Genomic DNA, 8,837 nt, shown 5'->3' on the forward strand with positions numbered 1-8,837 from the left:
CTCTCTCTCTCTTCTTCACTCATTCACCAATCACCTCAATACCTCTTCCCCAAAAACCCCTCACCTATCAAATCCCACCATTCTCTTCACCACTCACATCCATCCTTCATAAAACCCCACCTACCTCACCATTCAAATTCAAACCACTTTCCCTCCCAAACCCACCCATATTGGCCGAACCCTACCCCTCTCTCCACCCCTATATAAACCCATCTTCACTCCTTCATTTTCACACAACCTATACACTACTTCTCCCCCTTGGCCGAAAAATAAAGCCACCTCCATCTCCTCTATTTCTTCTTCTTCTACTCTCTTCTTTCTTCTTTTGCTCGAGGATGAGCAAACCTTCTAAGTTTGGTGTGGTAAAAGTATTGCTTTTTGTTTTTCCATAACCATTTATGGCATCTAAGGCCAGAGAAACCTCTAGAAAGAGGAAAGGTAAGGCAAAAGCTCCCACCTCCGAGTCATGGGAGATGGAAAGATTCATCTTGAGGGTGCATCAAGACCACTTCTATGAAGTTGTGGCCATGAAGAAGGTGATCCCCGAGGTCCCTTTCAAACTCAAAAAGAGTGAATATCCGGAGATCCGACATGAGATCCGAAGAAGAGGTTAGGAAGTTCTTACCAACCCCATTCAACAAGTCAGAATCTTAATGGTTCAAGAGTTCTATGCCAATGCATAGATCACCAAGAACCATGATCAAAGTGTGAACCCGGACCCAAAGAATTGGCTTACAATGGTTCGGGAGAAATGCTTAGATTTTAGTCCAGAAAATGTAAGGTTGGCATTCAACTTGCCCATGATGCAAAGAGATGAACACCCCTACACTAGAAGGGCCAACTTTGATCAAAGGTTGGACTAAGTCCTCATAGACATTTGTGAATAGGGCGCTCAATGGAAGAGAGATTCAAGAGGGAAGCCGGTTCAACTGAGAAGGAATGACCTCAAGCCCGTGGCTAGGGGATGGTTGGAGTTTATCCAACGCTCAATCATTCCCACTAGCAACCGGTCCGAAGTTACTATAGACTGGGCTATCATGATTCATAGCATCATGATTGGAGAGGAAGTAGAAGTTCATGAGGTTCTATCCCAAGAACTTTATAAGGTGGCGGACAAGTCCTCTACCTTGGCAAGGTTAGCCTTCCCTCATCTCATTTGTCACCTTTGTAATTTAGTTGGAATTAACATAGAGGGAGACATCCTCATTGATGAGGACAAGCCCATCACTAAGAAAAGGATGGAGCAAACAAGAGATCCCACTCATCATGAAATCCCTGAGATGCCTCAAGGGATGCACTTTCCTCCACAAAACTATTGGGAGCAAATCAACACCTCCCTAGGAGAATTGAGTTCCAACATGGGACAACTAAGGGTGGAGCATCAAGAACATTCCATCCTCCTCCATGAAATTAGAGAGGATCAAAGATTCATGAGAGAGGAGCAACAAAGGCAAGGAAGAGACATTGAGGAGCTCAAGCACTCCATAAGATCTTCAAGAGGAAGAACAAGCCGCCATCACTAAGGTGGACCCATTCTTTAATCTCCTTGTTCTTTATTTTTCTGTTTTTCGAAAATTATGCTTTATGTTTTATTTATGTTTGTGTCTTATGATCATTAGTGTCTTAGTGGCTATGCCTTAAAGTTATGAATGTCCTATGAATCCATCACCTTTCTTAAATGAAAAATGTTCTTAATTGAAAAAGAGAAGAATTGCATGAATTTTGAATTTTATAACAGATTAATTATTTTGATGTGGTGGCAATACTTTGACTTCTGAATGTATGCTTGAACAGTGCATATGTCTTTTGAATTTGTTGTTTGGTGCGCAAAATTGTGAACAATACTTTTTCACAACTCTCATAATCCCCGGTCATGAACCCCAAAAACTTGGTGTTCAATGCCATGGCATTACACAACTTCGCACAACTAACCAGCAAGTGCACTGGGTCGTCCAAGTAATAAACCTTACGCGAGTAAGGGTCGATCCCACGGAGATTGTTAGTATTGAAGCAAGCTATGGTCATCTTGTAAATCTTAGTCAGGCAAACTCAAATAGATATGGTGATGAACGAAAATAACACAAAGGTAAAGATAGAGATACTTATGTAATTCATTGGTAGGAACTTCAGATAAGCGCATGAAGATGCCTTCCCTTCCGTCTCTCTGCTTTCCTACTGTCTTCATCCAATCCTTCCTATTCCTTTCCATGGCAAGCTTGTGTAGGGTTTCACCGTTGTCAATGGCTACCTCCCATCCTCTCAGTGAAAGCGATTGCATATGCTCTGTCACAGCATAGCGGAATTCATCTGTCGGTTCTCAATCAGGCCAGAATAGAATCCAGTGATTCTTTTGCGTCTGTCACTAACGCCCCGCCTTCAGGAGTTTGAAGCTCGTCACAGTCATTCAATCATTGAATCCTACTCAGAATACCACAGACAAGGTTAGACCTTCCGGATTCTCTTGAATGCTGCCATCAGTTCTTGCCTATACCACGAAGACTCTGATCTCACGGAATGGTTGGCTCGTTTGTCAGGCGAGCACTCGGTTGTCAGGCGATCAACCATGCATCGTGCAATCAGGAATCCAAGAGATATTCACTAGAGCCTTGAGTGCTTGTAGAACAAAAGTGGTTGTCAGTCACCTTGTTCATGGGTGAGAATGATGATGAGTGTCACGGATCATCACATTCATCAAGTTGAAGAACAAGTGATATCTTAGAACAAGAACAAGCGGAATTGAATAGAAGAACAATAGTAATTGCATTAATACTCGAGGTACAGCAGAGCTCCACACCTTAATCTATGGTGTGTAGAAACTCCACCGTTGAAAATACATAAGAACAAGGTCTAGGCATGGCCGAATGGCCAGCCTCCCAATGATCTAAGATAGCATCAAAATGAAGATAGCTACCCCTTGATGTCTCAATACAATAGTAAAAGATCCTACTTATAGAAAACTAGTAGCCTAAGGTTTACAGAATTGAGTAAATGACATAAAAATCCACTTCCGGGCCCACTTGGTGTGTGCTTGGGCTGAGCAATGAAGCATTTTCGTGCAGAGACTCTTCTTGGAGTTAAACGCCAGCTTTTATGCCAGTTTGGGCGTTTAACTCCCATTTGGGTGCCAGTTCCGGCGTTTAACGCTGGAAATCTTGAAGGTGACTTTGAACGCCGGTTTGGGCCATCAAATCTTGGGCAAAGTATGGACTATCATATATTGCTGGAAAGCCCAGGATGTCTACTTTCCAACGCCGTTGAGAGCGCGCCAATTGGGCTTCTGTAGCTCCAGAAAATCCACTTCGAGTGCAGGGAGGTCAGAATCTAACAGCATCTGCAGTCCTTTTTGGTCTCTGAATTAGATTTTTGCTCAGGTCCCTCAATTTCAGCCAGAAAATACCTGAAATCACAGAAAAACACACAAACTCATAGTAAAGTCCAGAAAAGTGAATTTTAACTAAAAACTAATAAAAATATACTAAAATCTAACTAGATCATACCAAAAACATACTAAAAATAATGCCAAAAAGCATACAAATTATCCGCTCATCACAACACCAAACTTAAATTGTTGCTTGTCCTCAAGCAACTGAAAATCAAATAAGATAAAAAGAAGAGAATATGCAATGAATTCCAAAAACATCTATGAAGATCAGTATTAATTAGATGAGCGGGGCTTTTAGCTTTTTGCCTCTGAATAGTTTTGGCATCTCACTCTATCCTTTGAAATTCAGAATAGTTGGCTTCTTTAGGAACTTAGAATCCAGATAGTGTTATTGATTCTCCTAGTAAAGTATGATGATTCTTGAACATAGCTACTTATTGAGTCTTGGCTGTGGCCCAAAGCACTCTGTCTTCCAGTATTACCACCGGATACATACATGCCACAGACACATAATTGGGTGAACCTTCTCAGATTGTGACTCAGCTTTGCTAAAGTCCCCAATTAGAGGTGTCCAGGGTTCTTAAGCACACTCTTATTGCCTTGGATCACACTTTATTTTTCTTTCCTTTCTCTTTTTTTTCGATTTTTTTTTTTTTGAATAGCAATGCTTTTTCTTGCTTCAAGAATCATTTTAATGATTTTTCAGATCCTCAGTAACATGTCTCCTTTTTCATCATTCTTTCAAGAGCCAACATTCATAAACCACAAATTCAAGATACATATGCACTGTTTAAGCATACATTCAGAGAACAAAAAATATTGCCACCACATCAAAATAATTAAACTGTTATAAAATTTAAAATTCATGCAATTCTTTCTTTTTCAATTAAGCACGTTTTTATTTAAGAAAGGTGATGGATTCATAGGACATTCATAACTTTAAGGCATAGACACTAAGACACTAATGATCACAAGACACAAACATAGATAGACATAGGCATAAAATTCGAAAAACAGAAGAATAAAGAACAAGGAAATCAAAGAACGGGTCCACCTTAGTGATGGCGGCTCTTTCTTCCTCTTGAAGATCCTATGGAGTGCTTGAGCTCCTCAATGTCTCTTCCTTGTCTTTGTTGCTCCTCCCTCATGATTCTTTGATCTTCTCTAATCTCATGAAGGATGATGGAGTGTTCTTGATGCTCCACCCTTAGTTGTCCCATGTTGGAACTCAACTCTCCTAGGGAGGTGTTTAGTTGCTCCCAATAGTTTTGTGGAGGAAAGTGCATCCCTTGAGGAATCTCAGGGATCTCATGATGAGTGGGATCTCTTGTGTGCTCCATCCTTTTCTTAGTGATGGGCTTGTCCTCATCAATGGGGGTGTCTCCCTCTATGTCAACTCCAACTGAATAACAGAGGTGACAAATGAGATGAGGAAAGGCTAACCTTGCCAAGGTAGAGGACTTGTCCGCCACCTTATAGAGTTCTTGGGCTATAACCTCATGAACCTCTATTTCTTCTCCAATCATGATGCTATGGATCATGATAGCCCGGTCTATGGTAACTTCGGACCGGTTGCTAGTGGGAATGATTGAGCGTTGTATAAACTCTAACCATCCTCTAGCCACGGGCTTGAGGTCATGCCTTCTTGATTGAACCGGCTTCCCTCTTGAATCTCTCTTCCATTGGGCGCCCTCTTCACATATCACTGTGAGGACTTGGTCCAACCTTTGATCAAAGTTGACCCTTCTAGTGTAAGGATGTTCATCTCCTTGCATCATGGGCAAGTTGAACGCCAACCTCACACTTTCCGGACTAAAATCCAAGTATTTCCCCCGAACCATAGTAAGATAATTCTTTAGATTCGGGTTCACACTTTGATCATGGTTCTTGGTGATCCATGCATTGGCATAGAACTCTTGAACCATCAAGATTCCGACTTGTTGAATGGGGTTGGTAAGAACTTCCCAACCTCTTCTTCGGATCTCATGTCGGATCTCCAGATATTCACCCTTTTTGAGTGAAAAAGGGACCTCGGGGATCACCTTCTTCAAGGCCACAACTTCATAGAAGTGGTCTTGATGCACTCTTGAGATGAATCTTTCCATCTCCCATGACTCGGAGGTGGAAGCTTTTGCCTTCCCTTTCCTCTTTCTAGAGGTTTCTCCGGCCTTGGATGCCATAAATGGTTATGGAAAAACAAAAAGCAATGCTTTTTACCACACCAAACTTAAAATGTTTGCTCGTCCTCGAGCAAATGAAGAAAGAAGAGAGTAAAAGAAGAAGAGATGGGGAGAAAGGGAATGGCTTTGTGTTCGGCCAAAGGGGAGAGAGATGGTGTTTAAGGTGTGTGAAAATGAAGGAGTGAAGGAGGGTTTATATAGGAGAGGGGAGGGGTAGGGTTCGGCCATTTGAGGGTGGGTTTGGGTGGGAAAGTGGTTTGAATTTGAATGGTGAGGTAGGTGGGGTTTTATGAAGGATGGATGTGAGTGGTGAAGAGAAAGATGGGATTTGATAGGTGAAGGTTTTTGGGGAAGAGGCGTTGAGGTGATTGGTGAATGGGTGAAGAAGAGAGAGAGAGTGGTAGGGTAGGTAGGGATCCTGTGGGGTCCACAGATCCTGAGGTGTCAAGGAAAAGTCATCCCTGCACCAAATGGCAAACAAAATCACGTTTTGTGCCATTTCTGGCGTTAAACGCCGGGCTGGTGCCCATTTCTGGCGTTTAACGCCAGCTTCTTGCCCCTTTCTGGCGTTTAACGCCAGTCTGGTGCCCCTTTCTGGCGTTAAACGCCCAGAATGGTGCCAGACTGGGCGTTAAACGCCCAACAGCTAACCTCACTGGCGTTTAAACGCTAGTGGGTGCGTCCTCCAGGGTGTGCTGTTTTTCTTCCTATTTTTCATTCTGTTTTTGCTTTTTTCATTGATTTTGTGACTTCTTATGATCATCAACCTACAAAAGACATAAAATAACAAAGGGAAATAGTTAATTATAAAACATTGGGTTGCCTCCCAACAAGCGCTTCTTTAATGTCATTAGCTTGACAGAGGACTCTCATGGAGCCTCACAGATACTTAGAACCGTGTTGGAACCTCCCAACACCAAACTTAGAGTTTGAATGTGGGGGTTCAACACCAAACTTAGAGTTTGGTTGTGGCCTCCCAACACCAAACTTAGAGTTTGACTGTGGGGGCTCTGTTTGGCTCTGTTTCGAGAGAAGCTCTTCATGCTTCCTCTCCATGATGATAGAGGGATATCCTTGAGCCTTAAACACCAAGGATTCTTCATTCACTTGAATGATCAACTCTCCTCTATCAACATTAATCACAGCCTTTGCTGTGGCTAGGAAGGGTCTGCCAAGGATGATGGATTCATCCATGCACTTCCCAGTCTCTAGGACTATGAAATCAGTAGGGATGTAATGGTCTTCAACTTTAACCAGAACATCCTCTACAAGTCCATGGGCTTGTTTTCTTGAGTTGTCTGCCATCTCTAGTGAGATTTTTGCAGCTTGCACCTCAGAGATCCCTAACTTCTCCATTACAGAGAGGGGCATGAGGTTTACACTTGACCCTAAGTCACACAAGGCCTTCTTGAAGGTTATGGTGCCTATGGTACAAGGTATTGAAAACTTCCCAGGATCCTGCCTCTTCTGAGGCAGTTTCTGCCTAGACAAGTCATCCAGTTCTTTGGTGAGCAAAGGGGGTTCATCCTCCCAAGTCTCATTTCCAAATAACTTGTCATTCAGCTTCATGATTGCTCCAAGGTATTTAGCAACTTGCTCTTCAGTGAGATACTCATCCTCTTCAGAGGAAGAATACTCATCAGAGCTCATGAATGGCAGAAGTAAGTCCAATGGAATCTCTATGGTCTCATTTTGAGCCTCAGATTCCCATGGTTCCTCTTGGGGGAACTCATTGGAGGCCAGTGGACGTCTAGTGAGGCCTTCCTCAGTGGCGTTCACTGCCTCTTCTTCCTCCCAGAATTCGGCCATGTTGATGGCCTTGCACTCTCCTTTTGGATTTTCTTCTGTATTGCTTGGGAGAGTACTAGGAGGGAGTTTAGTAATCTTCTTGCTCAGCTGACCCACTTGTCCTTCCAAATTTCTAATGGAGGACCTTGTTTCAGTCATGAAACTTTGTGTGGTTTTGATTAGATCAGAGACCATGGTTGCTAAGTCAGAGGTATTCTGCTTAGAACTCTCTGTCTGTTGCTGAGAAGATGATGGAAAAGGCTTGCTATTGCTAAACCTGTTTCTTCCACCATTATTGTTATTGAAACCTTGCTGAGGTCTCTGTTGATCCTTCCATGAGAGATTTGGATGATTTCTCCATGAAGGATTATAGGTGTTTCCATAGGGTTCTCTCATGTAATTCACCTCTTCCATTGAAGGGTTCTCAGGATCATAAGCTTCTTCCTCAGATGAAGCTTCCTTAGTACTGCTTGGTGCATTTTGCATTCCAGACAGACTTTGAGAAATCAAATTGACTTGTTGAGTCAATATTTTATTCTGAGCCAAAATGGCATTCAGAGTGTCAATCTCAAGAACTCCTTTCTTCTGACTAGTCCCATTGTTCACAGGATTTCTTTCAGAAGTGTACATGAATTGGTTATTTGCAACCATTTCAATCAGTTCTTGAGCTTCAGTAGGCGTCTTCGTAAGATGAAGAGATCCTCCAGAAGAGCTATCCAAAGACATCTTGGACAGTTCAGAGATACCATCATAGAAAATACCTATGATGCTCCATTCAGAAAGCATATCAGTGGGACACTTTCTGATCAATTGTTTGTATCTTTCCCAAGCTTCATAGAGGGATTCTCCTTCCTTCTGTCTGAAGGTTTGGACTTCCACTCTAAGCTTACTCAATTTTTGAGGTGGAAAGAACTTTGCCAAGAAGGCATTGACTAGCTTTTCCCAAGAGTCCAGGCTTTCTTTAGGTTGAGAATCCAACCATGTTCTAGCTCTGTCCCTTACAGCAAAATGGAATAGCATAAGTCTGTAGACCTCAGGGTCAACCCCATTAGTCTTGACTGTGTCACAGATTTGCAAGAATTCAGCTAAAAACTGATGAGGATCTTCCAATGGAAGTCCATGGAACTTGCAATTCTGTTGCATTAGAGAAACTAGTTGAGGCTTAAGCTCAACGTTGTTTGCTCCAATGGCAGGGATAGAGATGCTTCTCCCATAAAAGTCGGGAGTAGGTGCAGTAAAGTCACCCAGCACCTTCCTTGCATTGTTGGCATTGTTGTTTTCGGCTGCCATTTGTTCTTCTTCTTTGAAGAATTCGGTCAGGTCCTCTAAAGAGAGTTGTGCTTTGGCTTCTCTTAGCTTTCTCTTCAAGGTCCTTTCAGGTTCAGGATCAGCCTCAACAAGAATGCCTTTGTCTTTGCTCCTGCTCATATGAAAGAGAAGAGAACAAGAAAATGTGGAATCCTCTATGTCACAGTATAGAGATTCCT

The 8,837-nt window shown here is 42.5% G+C and overlaps 1 non-coding gene across 1 annotated transcript; it reads left to right on the plus strand.

The window, feature by feature from the left end:
• The first annotated feature begins 8,130 nt into the window (after window positions 1-8,130).
• On the plus strand, window positions 8,131-8,238 carry LOC112793493 (small nucleolar RNA R71). Its single transcript, XR_003198180.1, has one exon. It is a non-coding gene; the product is annotated as a small nucleolar RNA R71 (small nucleolar RNA).
• The last annotated feature ends 599 nt before the right edge of the window (window positions 8,239-8,837 follow it).

This window comes from Arachis hypogaea, chromosome 3 (assembly GCF_003086295.3).
Source record: "Arachis hypogaea cultivar Tifrunner chromosome 3, arahy.Tifrunner.gnm2.J5K5, whole genome shotgun sequence".
NCBI classification, from domain to species: Eukaryota; Viridiplantae; Streptophyta; class Magnoliopsida; order Fabales; family Fabaceae; genus Arachis; species Arachis hypogaea.